An 11,604-nucleotide genomic window follows, 5' to 3' on the forward strand; every position below is an offset into this window, starting at 1 on the left:
TGCACAAACAGTAAACAACTTGAAACAATTCACGTATAACAACTTTTGCGGAAAGAACACTAATCTACTACTCGGAAAGTAGATGGATAAAATTGCTTCCTGAAAGAGATAAAAACGGACTCTTAAATGATGAAAGGATTACAATAAAAAAAATCAATAACAATTTTAAAACGATAGGGAAGAAATGACTATATGAATTTGGTGTCAATATGGTACAGTCCCGGATAGATTATATTTTTACCTTTATTTGCATGGTTCGGTTTTTCGGGAAGTAAAGCTAATCAAAGATCAATTACACGTATATTTTCACTATTCTAAATTGATAATTATAAGTTGATATAAATAAGGAAAAAATTCTTAAGTGTGATTATTATCAAACAGTTGTGCACTAATTCAAGAACTCTGCCCTAAATTTGAGAACACTTTAATCTTCAAATACAACATTTTCGATATTTTTTCCACATAAATTTCCGAGAAAAATGTGTCTGAAATAAAGAACAGTACTATTTTTTCAACACCTGTGCCAACAAATCAACATATAACTAAATTAGTTTTCCTCGAAAAAATATTCGTATAGATATATGTAACTGAGAACAACAGAAATGTCTAGTTCAATTAAAGATACACACCGATTATAAATGTAATGTGCACATGTAGACTCTGTTCAAAAAAGGAAAACGAATCAATTGTGTTGAACGTGCACCGATTAAAACGTTCACTTATATATGCACGTTATTTCCTGTAATTTTCTTTTAATGAATGGATATAAATATCTTCTACTTTCCTAATAGGTGCACGAAATACACCCAATGAGGAAACCTCAAGGAAAAAAATTAACGAATCTCACGCTTGTGCTTGGTAACACCCAATGTTATTATATGTGATTTTCGAAAATCAATTCGGGTCAGCCTGGCTAGATGTAAACAATATGGCAGAGCATACAGATGTATATCAAATCAATGTAAATACACACTGCAATACTGCAATATTAGTTCAAGTCTAATCATATTCCAGTCTCCTAGATTTGATGTCAGAATCAAGACCAATCATCTGTGAGATTTCCAGGAAGTGCCAAAGTTTCGTTCTCAAGAAGGCTTAGTCGACTTCCAGTCTGCAAAACAGAGAGTAGGTTGTATGAGGAAAAGAAGGCTAAGTAGAAACAAATTTATAAATTCTATAAGGCCAAACAAAAAAATATGTGTGGTTCCGGTTACACTTCCAAAAAAATTAGGGTAGGTAGGTAGGGATTTTTTTTTTTTTTTTAACAAAATGATTTTCTTAATTTTTTTCTAAATAATACCTATCACTGCTTTGCAAATGGCATTTAGATGTGGTGTGATAATATACTAGTCAATATTGGTAGGGGACACCTACATGCTAGCTTGCTTTGGATTTAACACTATTAAACACTTGCACTATGTTTTGCAAGGAGGCCGTCATTGCTGAAACTAAAACTTAAACTGGAGCCATTGATGGAAATCGGGGGAAATTCCGGAAAAATATGAAAATTGCCAAAAAAAAAAGTTTAGGGTCGGGGGTATAAAATAGGGAAGGTCGGGTAACCGGAACCACACATATTTTTTTATTTGGCCTAAGAATGTTGCGCATGAAAAATTAGTGAGGATCGATAGCAAATAACTTACCAAATAACAGAAACCTTTTTTATTTTCACGACAAAATCTTTTCTTATATGTTATTGTACGTGGTTAAAAAAATTCCGAACGTTATGTGACCTTATTGAAGCAGGAGGCAAAATTTTTAAACTATCAAAATATCATCTGAATTTTATTGTAATCAACAAAATATCTCTTCTGTTAGATCACAGGAGCTAACTGGCTTCTCTAGTCAACTTACGCGACTTCTAAAACTCTCTCCGGACTCAGTACTTGCACTTCTCAAGCTGGAGCCAGTATTGGCACTTCTTAAGCTACTCTCAGACATAGTATTCGATTCTTTTCTCAAGCTACCCCCCGACCCACTACCGGTACTTCTAAAACTGCCCCCGGACCAGCTATCGGCACTTCTTCTTAAGCTGCCCCCAGATCCATCGTCGGTACTTCCATGGACGCCACTGTCTGTAAACAAGGAAATCAAATACTTCATTTCAAGACAAATTTTTTCTGAATACAAATGGTTTAAATTTCTTGATTTGATTTGAGTTGAACATATTTTATTATGTACTAAATACATAAATGGATTGGGCAGCAGGCATAGCCTATATAAGCCCTCTCCACGTTATGTTTTAAATTTTTTACCTCTTTCAGGACATTTCGGTGGCAGAGACGGCACCTGGCTTTTTCTTTGACACTGTAAGAATTTATTTATTCATCACTTGAGATATTATTCGAAGGTTTATTTGTTATTTGATGATTAAACGTTTCTTTTAAAAGTATGCTTTTATAATTTTTAATTAGTTTGACTAACTTATAGATGTTAGCATGCTTACTTCAGATCGTTTCACCGTGTATGTATTTTCTGTTTGGAAGAAAAGAACATTGTTCTAAGATTTTTATATCAAACACATAAAAAATTGCACACAGGAAATGAAGGTCAAATGAAGGTCAGTAAGGATCCCATAATAACTTAAGATTTTAAAAAATGTTTCACCTGTCTTCTCAGGTTTAGTTGTGATATGTCTGTTCGGGTTTCTATCGAAAAATAGCTGTTGTTCGGAGGAGGAAGTAAAAGAAATTGTAACCAATCAGGGGAAAGGTTTTCAGATTTACTCTAATTCATTTTTAAAAATACTGTAATTAAGACTGGCCAGCCACTTCGGTGCCTTACAAGAACTGAATTTAGATCAGAATCACTAAATGTTATTTTATATTTTTTAGAGAACTTGAATAACACCCCATTCTGGTGAGTTTTAAACTTTAAAGATCTTGTATCATTCAATCAATTGATCAGAATCAAAAAAAGATTACCTTGCTTTTCTGTGGGAAAGGTTAGACAGGTTAGATAGTCGGAGTCTGACGCTTCTATCATGTCTGGAAATATTCATAAAATGTTTTGTTTAAAGTCTATTCTGTCCAACATGAGGTTGATAAAGAAACACAACCCAAACAATTTTTATTACTTGAACCATAAAAATAACACAAAAAACAAAAACATTATAATACTAGGTTATTGTTTAAATTTTTATAATACTTTCGGTTTATGTGTAAATAGGACGTCGCATAAAAAATACAAGTATATGTAGATTTTTATTAAAAACAACAAAACAAAACAAAAACAAGAATACATGTAGCAACAAAGAGTAGCTTCTGATTATGATATTGACTTGTCATTCCGTGAGTTTACCATAGCCAAGTAGACAGGACGAACATTATCCCTTTTTACATTACAACTCAAAATTCATAAACACCTCGGAGTTAAATCTACATACTATACATGTGTTTTACCCAAACCATCTACTTTGAAAGGATCCCAAATTCAGAAAGTACGTATGTTGCCACAACAGCTAATTCAAAGTCTACGGAGATTAAGTTTTAGAAAATGTGCCACCATTTCGGAAAGGGATCAATTATTATTCGTGATTTTCAGTTGCTTGCCATTAAAAATGTAATGAAATAGTACTAGTTCGTAATAAATAATTATGGTCAAACTCGGATAAATTTCTAAGATAAATAACGATCGACAGCTACGGTCCCTCCGCACTAAACTGTCAATTTCCGTAGACTGAAAATTCGTATCATTCTGGTTTCTTTCCTAGTTTGATGAAAAATGGAATGAAAATTATAAAATTAAAAAAGTTTATTGAAATTTTGATTTTTTTTTTTTTAAATCAACATTTATTTGATATCGTTTAAATCTGTGCTTGAAACACTTATATGGGACATACTATAATTGTTGCTGTTGCTTGGCACTTATTTGCTCCGATCAAATTTTGCTTTTATTCTTCATCAAAAAATTATTTGAAAATAAACATAGAAAGAAAAATATCTTCTTGCTGCGATAATCCATTCATAGTAATTGTCAAAGAATACTAGTAAATTAAAGCATAAAATCCGGACGTAGTACTTTTGTGTTATATTTTAGAGTTTATACTACTACTACCACGACGGAAATATGTTTATATTTACAGTTTACTGTAACTGAAAATGGGGACATTGCGCCATAGGGGTTTAACTTCCTGAATTATTTTATCAAAATATCAAGGCCGAATTATTCAATAAATGCATGAAAAAAAAGTCTTCAAAAACCATAAAACTAGAATAAATTGCCCTTTCAAAGTGCTACACTCTTGCAGGGAAAGACAGCTTTGGCTTAGTTAAATCGTAAAGAATGGTGTGTTTTTTTAACATAGCTTTAAGACGCTTCTTTATAATTTTGACTTGGTTTAACTTTGTCGTTCTTTAAATGCGTGTCTATGAGAAAACCATGCAAAATCCAAATTTTATTATGAAAGGCATTGCGATCATTTTGACTGATTTTATTGTTTCTGATTAGCATCATGTGTCCTCTAATAAATCCCAGTATCAAAACTGTCAGGTACCTTTGGGGATCCCTATTATAGCCCTATATTCTATTTTTAGCACATTTTATGAAAATATTTGTGAAAAACACCCATAGAGTAAGAGAAAAAAATTGCAGGAAAAAATGCACTTTTATTCAAATGTTACATATTAAATACATTTAAAGGAAGTGCTCTAACCAGAAATATTTTATTTAATTTCATTTATCAACACTGATTCTGTAAAAGTGGAGTCTAAAATTAGATTAAATCAATGTCATGAATGTGTTTAAAATACCAGTATCTTTATAATGCTGTAAAAACCCAAGAAACGCTTAAAACATTATAAATATCAGTTTAATTGCAAAAATCCTTCAAAATCAATATATAGTTAAAAGGAATTTGGTTGCAAATGACATTATGCTAATTTAAAAATAGATTGAAGTTGGTAGAAAAATTATCTCCCTTAGTGGAACGGAATTAAAAGTATGGTGTCTTAATGGCAGACGAAAAGATGAAGTGTTGATTTGAGGACAATATTATGATGAAAGATCTCTAGCTTTGTTGAAAGATTGTAAAATAGATTCAGCTGAATATACAAGGTATTTTAAATGCAACACAGAAGACATTTCTGTCCCTGAAACACTTCTTATCGTTAACCATCTTGAACCATGCAGCTGTTATGGGACTTGGACCGTCTAATTTCTGTAAACATACCTACATGTACATGTATGTGTCAAACACAGAAATATACTTGGGCTACACTGGAAAATGAAAAAAAGAACATGTTGTCACCCATACCTGATAGGGGAGACGCAATTATGCAAACCCGTTAACCGAGAGGGTCAAGCTGAATGAGGTTTTGCCTGTTGGAACTGGTAAGAACATTATGCAGTTTTTGTGTGTCCCTCAAGGAATTAAAAACTTAAGGAATTTTGTTAAACCATTGAAATTAACTTAATTTCTGACCTTAAAGTTTTCAGAGAGACACTGTATATGATATTTGGGTTGTCCATAAGAAATGAAACAGATTTTTAAAAAAAAGCATGTTGGGGGTTCCTCCCCTTAGTGAGGGTTGAGAGGGCAATACCAGAGTAATTGGGGAATTATGTCATTATAGGTGAAGAAATTCCCCAGTCCCACAGGTCTTAAGGACAACCCTATACATGTAAATATAATATCACAAAGTGATATCATAATTGGAAATATTTACTGACTTTGTCTTTATAGTTTGTGAAAACCTATTGATATCAAGTTTATACAACTTACATGTCCAATCTATAATGATTTATATTTATCAACTTATTTGATTGCTAATTGTTACAGGTATATGCAAAAGATGTATAGAAACACACACTAAAAAATCGGTATGGAAGTAAAGCTGAAGGAAGAGCTTAAAGGTACATATACATATACTGTGTGTTTATAATTATATGTAAAAGTTTTATCAAATTATTTCTAAAATTCACTCAGTAGCTTATACATCAAGTTTCACTTATGAAGCAAAATTACCTGCTTTTATTATTTTATAGCTGAAATATATGTAAAAAGTGAAAACTCTTGAGCAGCAGTCCACTTGTTAATTCTTGTTCTCATTCAATTATATTTAGTACTCACATAAATTAAGGATTCTACAGTAAATGTTGATGAATGGCTTTTACACTCAATAATTTCATCATATTGATAGATTTCACATGTAAATGATCTAATCCTGTTTGGAAATAAAATTCCAATTGCATATTATTTTGAATTAGTTCTAAAAATAAAATCTCAAGTGTGATTTCTGTTTCATTTTATGTGTACATAACTGGTTATAAGTATTCATGTAACTATGAGGATTATTAAGTATTGTATAGTTAATATTAAAATTAATGTTTATTCTTTAGCAGAAATGTGTTCCTATTGACAAGGCAACAAATGAATCAAACCAAACAGGTGATCACTTACTGTAATATGATATAATATTTTTAATGTACTACATAATAATGAAGATAATGTCAATGTTTAATATCTCAAAAAATAAAATTAACAAATATGTTTCCTGTCCACACTGAAAAATATAACTAAGTGGATATTGTTATCATGCAGTTCAATGACATGAACCAGAGTTTGTACATGTGGTTAACATTTTATAATGTATACATACAAGTTACTATAATCATGATACTATACATGTAACTGCTCATTCACATTATTGATAAGTAAAATAACAAAGAACAATTTATGTGAAGTTAGGTCCAAATGGTGAAGATGCCTGAATATTTTACTGATATACTGAAAAGTCCAGTCCATATAGTTCAAGATTTGAGCTTTCAAATAATTTAATTATGATTCATTCATAATGTTTCAGCATTAGCATTTAAGCATTAATTGTAATGTATAAGGGTATATATACTTCATGGCTTTTTCAATTATTTTACAGAGCAAAGAGTGGAGGAAAATGGAAGAAGTCATGGACCAGAAAACATATGACCTACATGTAATACCTGTAGGTAACAACCCCCCCCCCCCCCAATAAATGTTTTTCAATTATTTATAAATAACTTGTACAGGCAAGTATGTGTGTTTTTATGTAAACAGTTTATTTTGTTGTCCCTTTTTTGTTGTACTGTAAGTGGGGATATTAATTTTGGTCTGTCTGTTTGTCATTCTGTCTGTACATGTATGTACTATAACACTTTAATTTGGGAACAATATCTCTTAAAGCCTTTGAGCTTTTGCAATATCATTTCATATCACAACTCCTTACAGCCTAGAGAAGATCCCTATTGATTTGAGATCAAAAGGTCAAGGTTGGAAATTCCTACAATACAAAAAAATTCAAATAATAATTTTAGTTTCCCTTGAGCTTTTTCTGTTAAATTTTATATCATAATTCCCAATGACTTAAAGAAATCCCCTTTGATTTCTAAGTTAAAAGGTCAAGTTGAAAAATTCATATCTTGCGTTAAATTATGTCCTGATGATAACTCTGGTTCTCTTTGAGGTCTTGAATTTATTTCTTTAATAAAAAAAGACACCAATTGACTTTAAGGCCAAAAGCTGAAAGGTTAAGCTTGACCTTTTTCTTTTTCCATCTGTATGTTTTTTTTTGTCCAGTTCTTCCATCCTCATCTTTTTCCATAAGTGGGGGCCACAATTTTCTGAATTAGCTTGTTTTATATTTGGATCATTTGCAGGTTTGCATTAAACTGAAGTAGCCATTTAAGGCATTTGGATCTCTTACAAAATAGGAAATAAAGGTGATTCAGGCTAGCATTGCCAAGGTCCCTTTGTTGTAAAATTGAAATTATTCCCTAATTCTCAATGTAATTTAGAACATCAAAATACATGCTCTTTTGCTTTTGGGTATAAATGAAAATTTACTGTACTAAAATGTCTTTTTTGATTATTATGATTATTGCAATATCAATTATAAACTTTAATTCAAACATCAATTTGTCATTGCTTTTACAGATTTTGAATTCATATCATCAGTGCATCTAAATTGGTCAAAAGATAAAAGATCTCAGCATAAATTGTTCAATCATGCAAAGCATATCCTATCAAATGGAGATTACCCTCCCTTAAAGTGTCAAGTATCTCAGAAACTGGACTATTTGCAATACTGTACAGGAATATTTTACATACGTCAGCACATTTAACAATAGGGCCTGTTGCACCATGCCAAGGTACAGAGTTGATGCTTCAAGCTGTCGACAGCATTCCAAAGGAAAAGGATCAAACGGTTTTTTAGCTCACCTGAGCTGGAGGCTCAAGTGAACTTTTCTGATCGAAATTTGTCTGTTGTCTATCGTCGTCGTTGTCGTCGTCGTTGTAGACTTTTCACATTTTCATCTTCTTTTCAAGAACCACTGGGCCAATTTCAACCAAACTTGCCACAAAGTATCCTTGGGTAAAGGGAATTCAAGTTTCTTCAAATGAAGGGCCACAACATCTTCCAAGGGGAGATAATCATGAATTTGTGAAAAATTGATGGCATCATTTAAAAATCTTCTTCTCAAGAACCATTGTGCTTGAAAATATGAAACTTATAAGAAAGCATCCTCAGATAGTGTAGATTCAAGTTTGTTCAAATCATGACCCCCGGGGGTAAGGTGGGGCCACAATGGGCGATCAAAGTTTTACATAGGAATATATAGGAAAACTCTTTAAAAATCTTCTTCTCAAGAACAACAAAGCCATGATTGGTCATTTTTACATGGAATCATCCTCAGGTAGTGAAGATTCAAGTTTGTTCAAATCATGACCCCCAGGGGAAGGGTGGGGCCACAATTGGCGATCAAAGTTTTACTTAGGAATACATAGGAAAAAGCCTTTAAAAATCTTCTTCTCAGGAACAGCAAAGCCATGATTGGTCATATTTATATGGAAGCATCCTCAAGTAGTGTAGGTTCAAGTTTGTTCCAATCATGACCCCCGGGGGTAGGGTGGGGCCAGAATGGGCGATCAAAGTTTTGCATATAATACATAGGAAAATTTGTAAAAAATCTTCTTCTCAAGAACAGCAAAGCCATGATTGGTCATTTTTATATGGGTGCATCCTCAGGTAGTGAAGATTCAAGTTTGTTCCAGTCATGACCCCTCCCCCTCCCCCCAGGGGTAGGGTGGGGCCTCAATGGGCGATCCAAGTTTTACGTAAGAATACATAGGAAAAAGCCTTTTAAAATCTTCTTCTCAAGAACAGCAAAGCCATAATTAGTCATATTTGAATGGAAGCATCCTCAGGTAATGTAGATTCAAATTTTGTTCAAATCATGAACCCCCCCCCCCCCCCCCCCCCCGGAGATTAGGGGGCCCATAACAGGGGATCATAGTTATAGAAAGGAATACAAATGATATATCAATAAAAATTGTTTTCTTAAGAACAGCATAGCTATTATTTGTCATATTAATTCAAAAGCATCCCTTTGAAGTATAGATTCAAGTTCAAATCAACATCCCCCCCCCCCCCCTTCCTCAAACCACTTTTATATCAAAACTTTTCAAGACTGAACTGATTTCTGCTTTTTCCTAGCCTGAGTGCTCAGGTGAGCGATGTGGCCTCTGGGCCTCTTGTTTTTTTTCATGACAGTTTTGGGACTCCTTGATTTTCCTAGACACTAATTAATGTTTCATATATTTTGCTTTCTTTCAGTGTAGTAGCTTCAAACATGTTTTTTTTTTTTTTTGGTTTTTGTTTTTTTGACAATTTAAAATTAGAGATCATCTTATTAATAAAAATTTTTATAATGTTGCTGTCTTTAAATTTTCTTGTAAAAGTAACATGTACATGATACATTTGGTATTTTTCAAATGCAGTTGAAGGAACTTAATTGAGCATTGTCAAATACTTCATTTAAATACTGGTTGTGTTTTTATGACTTTATGGTATTAAAAAAGACATAAACTTTGTTCTGTTCATTCATTTGTATAATTTTAGGGCAAACAAAATCAGCATTTGTATAAAATGTGTTGCATGTTTAAAAACAACTTTTGCAGTGAAGAACTGTATGAAATTTGGACAACACTGTGAAAAAGTGGATTTTATTTACTGATGTGTTCACACTTTTGAACACTCTCTCTGTTAAACTTGCAATTTTATGTATTTGCAGTTTTTGCAATGTGCATTTTCATGCTAAGGGATCCTGTAAAACGAGCCCCATAGCTACATGTACAGCCAGTTCATTGCTATAATACATTAAGCCTTGTCAAAAACTCATGATTTTTAGCTCTACTGGTTAGAGACCAGAAGAGCTTATGCGATAGTAAGGTGTTGGTCGTCTGCCTGTCTGTCAACAAAAGCTACTCCTCCTACAGTTTTGGTCTGATTTCAATATTACTTGGCACACAAGTAGACTACACTGAGATACATAATTTTTTTTATTGGATTTTGATTTTGATGAACAGTGTTGCCATGGTTACTAAAATAGAAATTTCTGTAAAATTCTTTTAAAATCTACTCCTCCTTTAGTTTTAGTCAGATTTCCATGAAAAGAGACCAAATCAAGGATCATTATTCTATTTGTTGCTGTTGCAAAGTTTCAAGTCCAACTGCTACTTATGTTGTCCTTTATTAGAAGTACAAACCAGTAGAGCTACAGTCTCAAAAAAAACTTCTGGTTAAACAAATATTCAAATCATGCATCTTTGTGACATTCTGGATAAATATAAGCTAATTTCAGTCATGAAGATTGAAGGTCATGTGCCTGAAATGATTTAATGTTCAAAATGTAATCGCTCCAGTAGTCCAGTATGCCTTTCTACCCAGATATAGTGTAATTTTGCTAGGGTGAAAAAATCAACTAATTCAAATGTGCCACCAAATTGCCTGTTATTTTTACTGAAATATCTCTAAACAAATACTTCTTGATAAAAAATATAATCACTGAAGTGTCTCTTGAAATTCTATGCCTGTTTTTTCTACAGAATATCTCTTAGAATTATTGTGACCTTTTTGCACTTGCAGTTCTGCACTTACAAGAGTGAAAACTCCATTAATTTAAATTTGCAACCAAAATCCCATTAATACTAAATAAAATATTTAAAAACAATCGCTTATTAAAAATATTAAATCAATGGAAGCGTTTCTTGGAATTTTATAGCTGTTTTTCTGCAGACTATTCAAATATCTTTATGCCTTACAATTATCGTGACCTTTTTGCACTCGTAGCTCTTCACATTCAAAAAGGTATGTGGAATAAATTCTGTAAATATTTTTTTTCAAAGGTTTTAATTCCTTAAGTCCATTAATTTTGAAGATATTATGGAAATTTTTTATACACGAATAGAATATGTACAAAAGGTGTCATTTTCCCATATTGGGTATAGAAATAGGCCGACGATAAACTAATTCTCCCTGTATCCATGGTAACAAATCAAATGACGTCACCAAACTTACACAGTAAGTAAGTGACCTTGATCTCACTTTGTATGCAAAGTTTAAAGAAATTTTGAAAAACTTGCTTTCATAGCATTCTGCAAGGTTTTCTCGTAGACACGCATTTAAGACAATTATGATTCTTAATTGATTCGTGAGACTGAGAAATGAGCTAGATCCTACCAGAACCGTAAGGAGGAGCACACTTGAGCAGGATCCCTGTTTTAGCCTGCTTATCTACCTTCTTTATGAGAAGAGTTTTTTGGTTTACAGTTTCTTTTTATAAAAAGTA

Source organism: Saccostrea echinata, unplaced genomic scaffold, assembly GCF_033153115.1.
Source record: "Saccostrea echinata isolate AGI-Se365-2 ecotype Australia unplaced genomic scaffold, CSIRO_AGI_Sech_v1 ptg000022l, whole genome shotgun sequence".
Taxonomy (NCBI): Eukaryota; Metazoa; Mollusca; class Bivalvia; order Ostreida; family Ostreidae; genus Saccostrea; species Saccostrea echinata.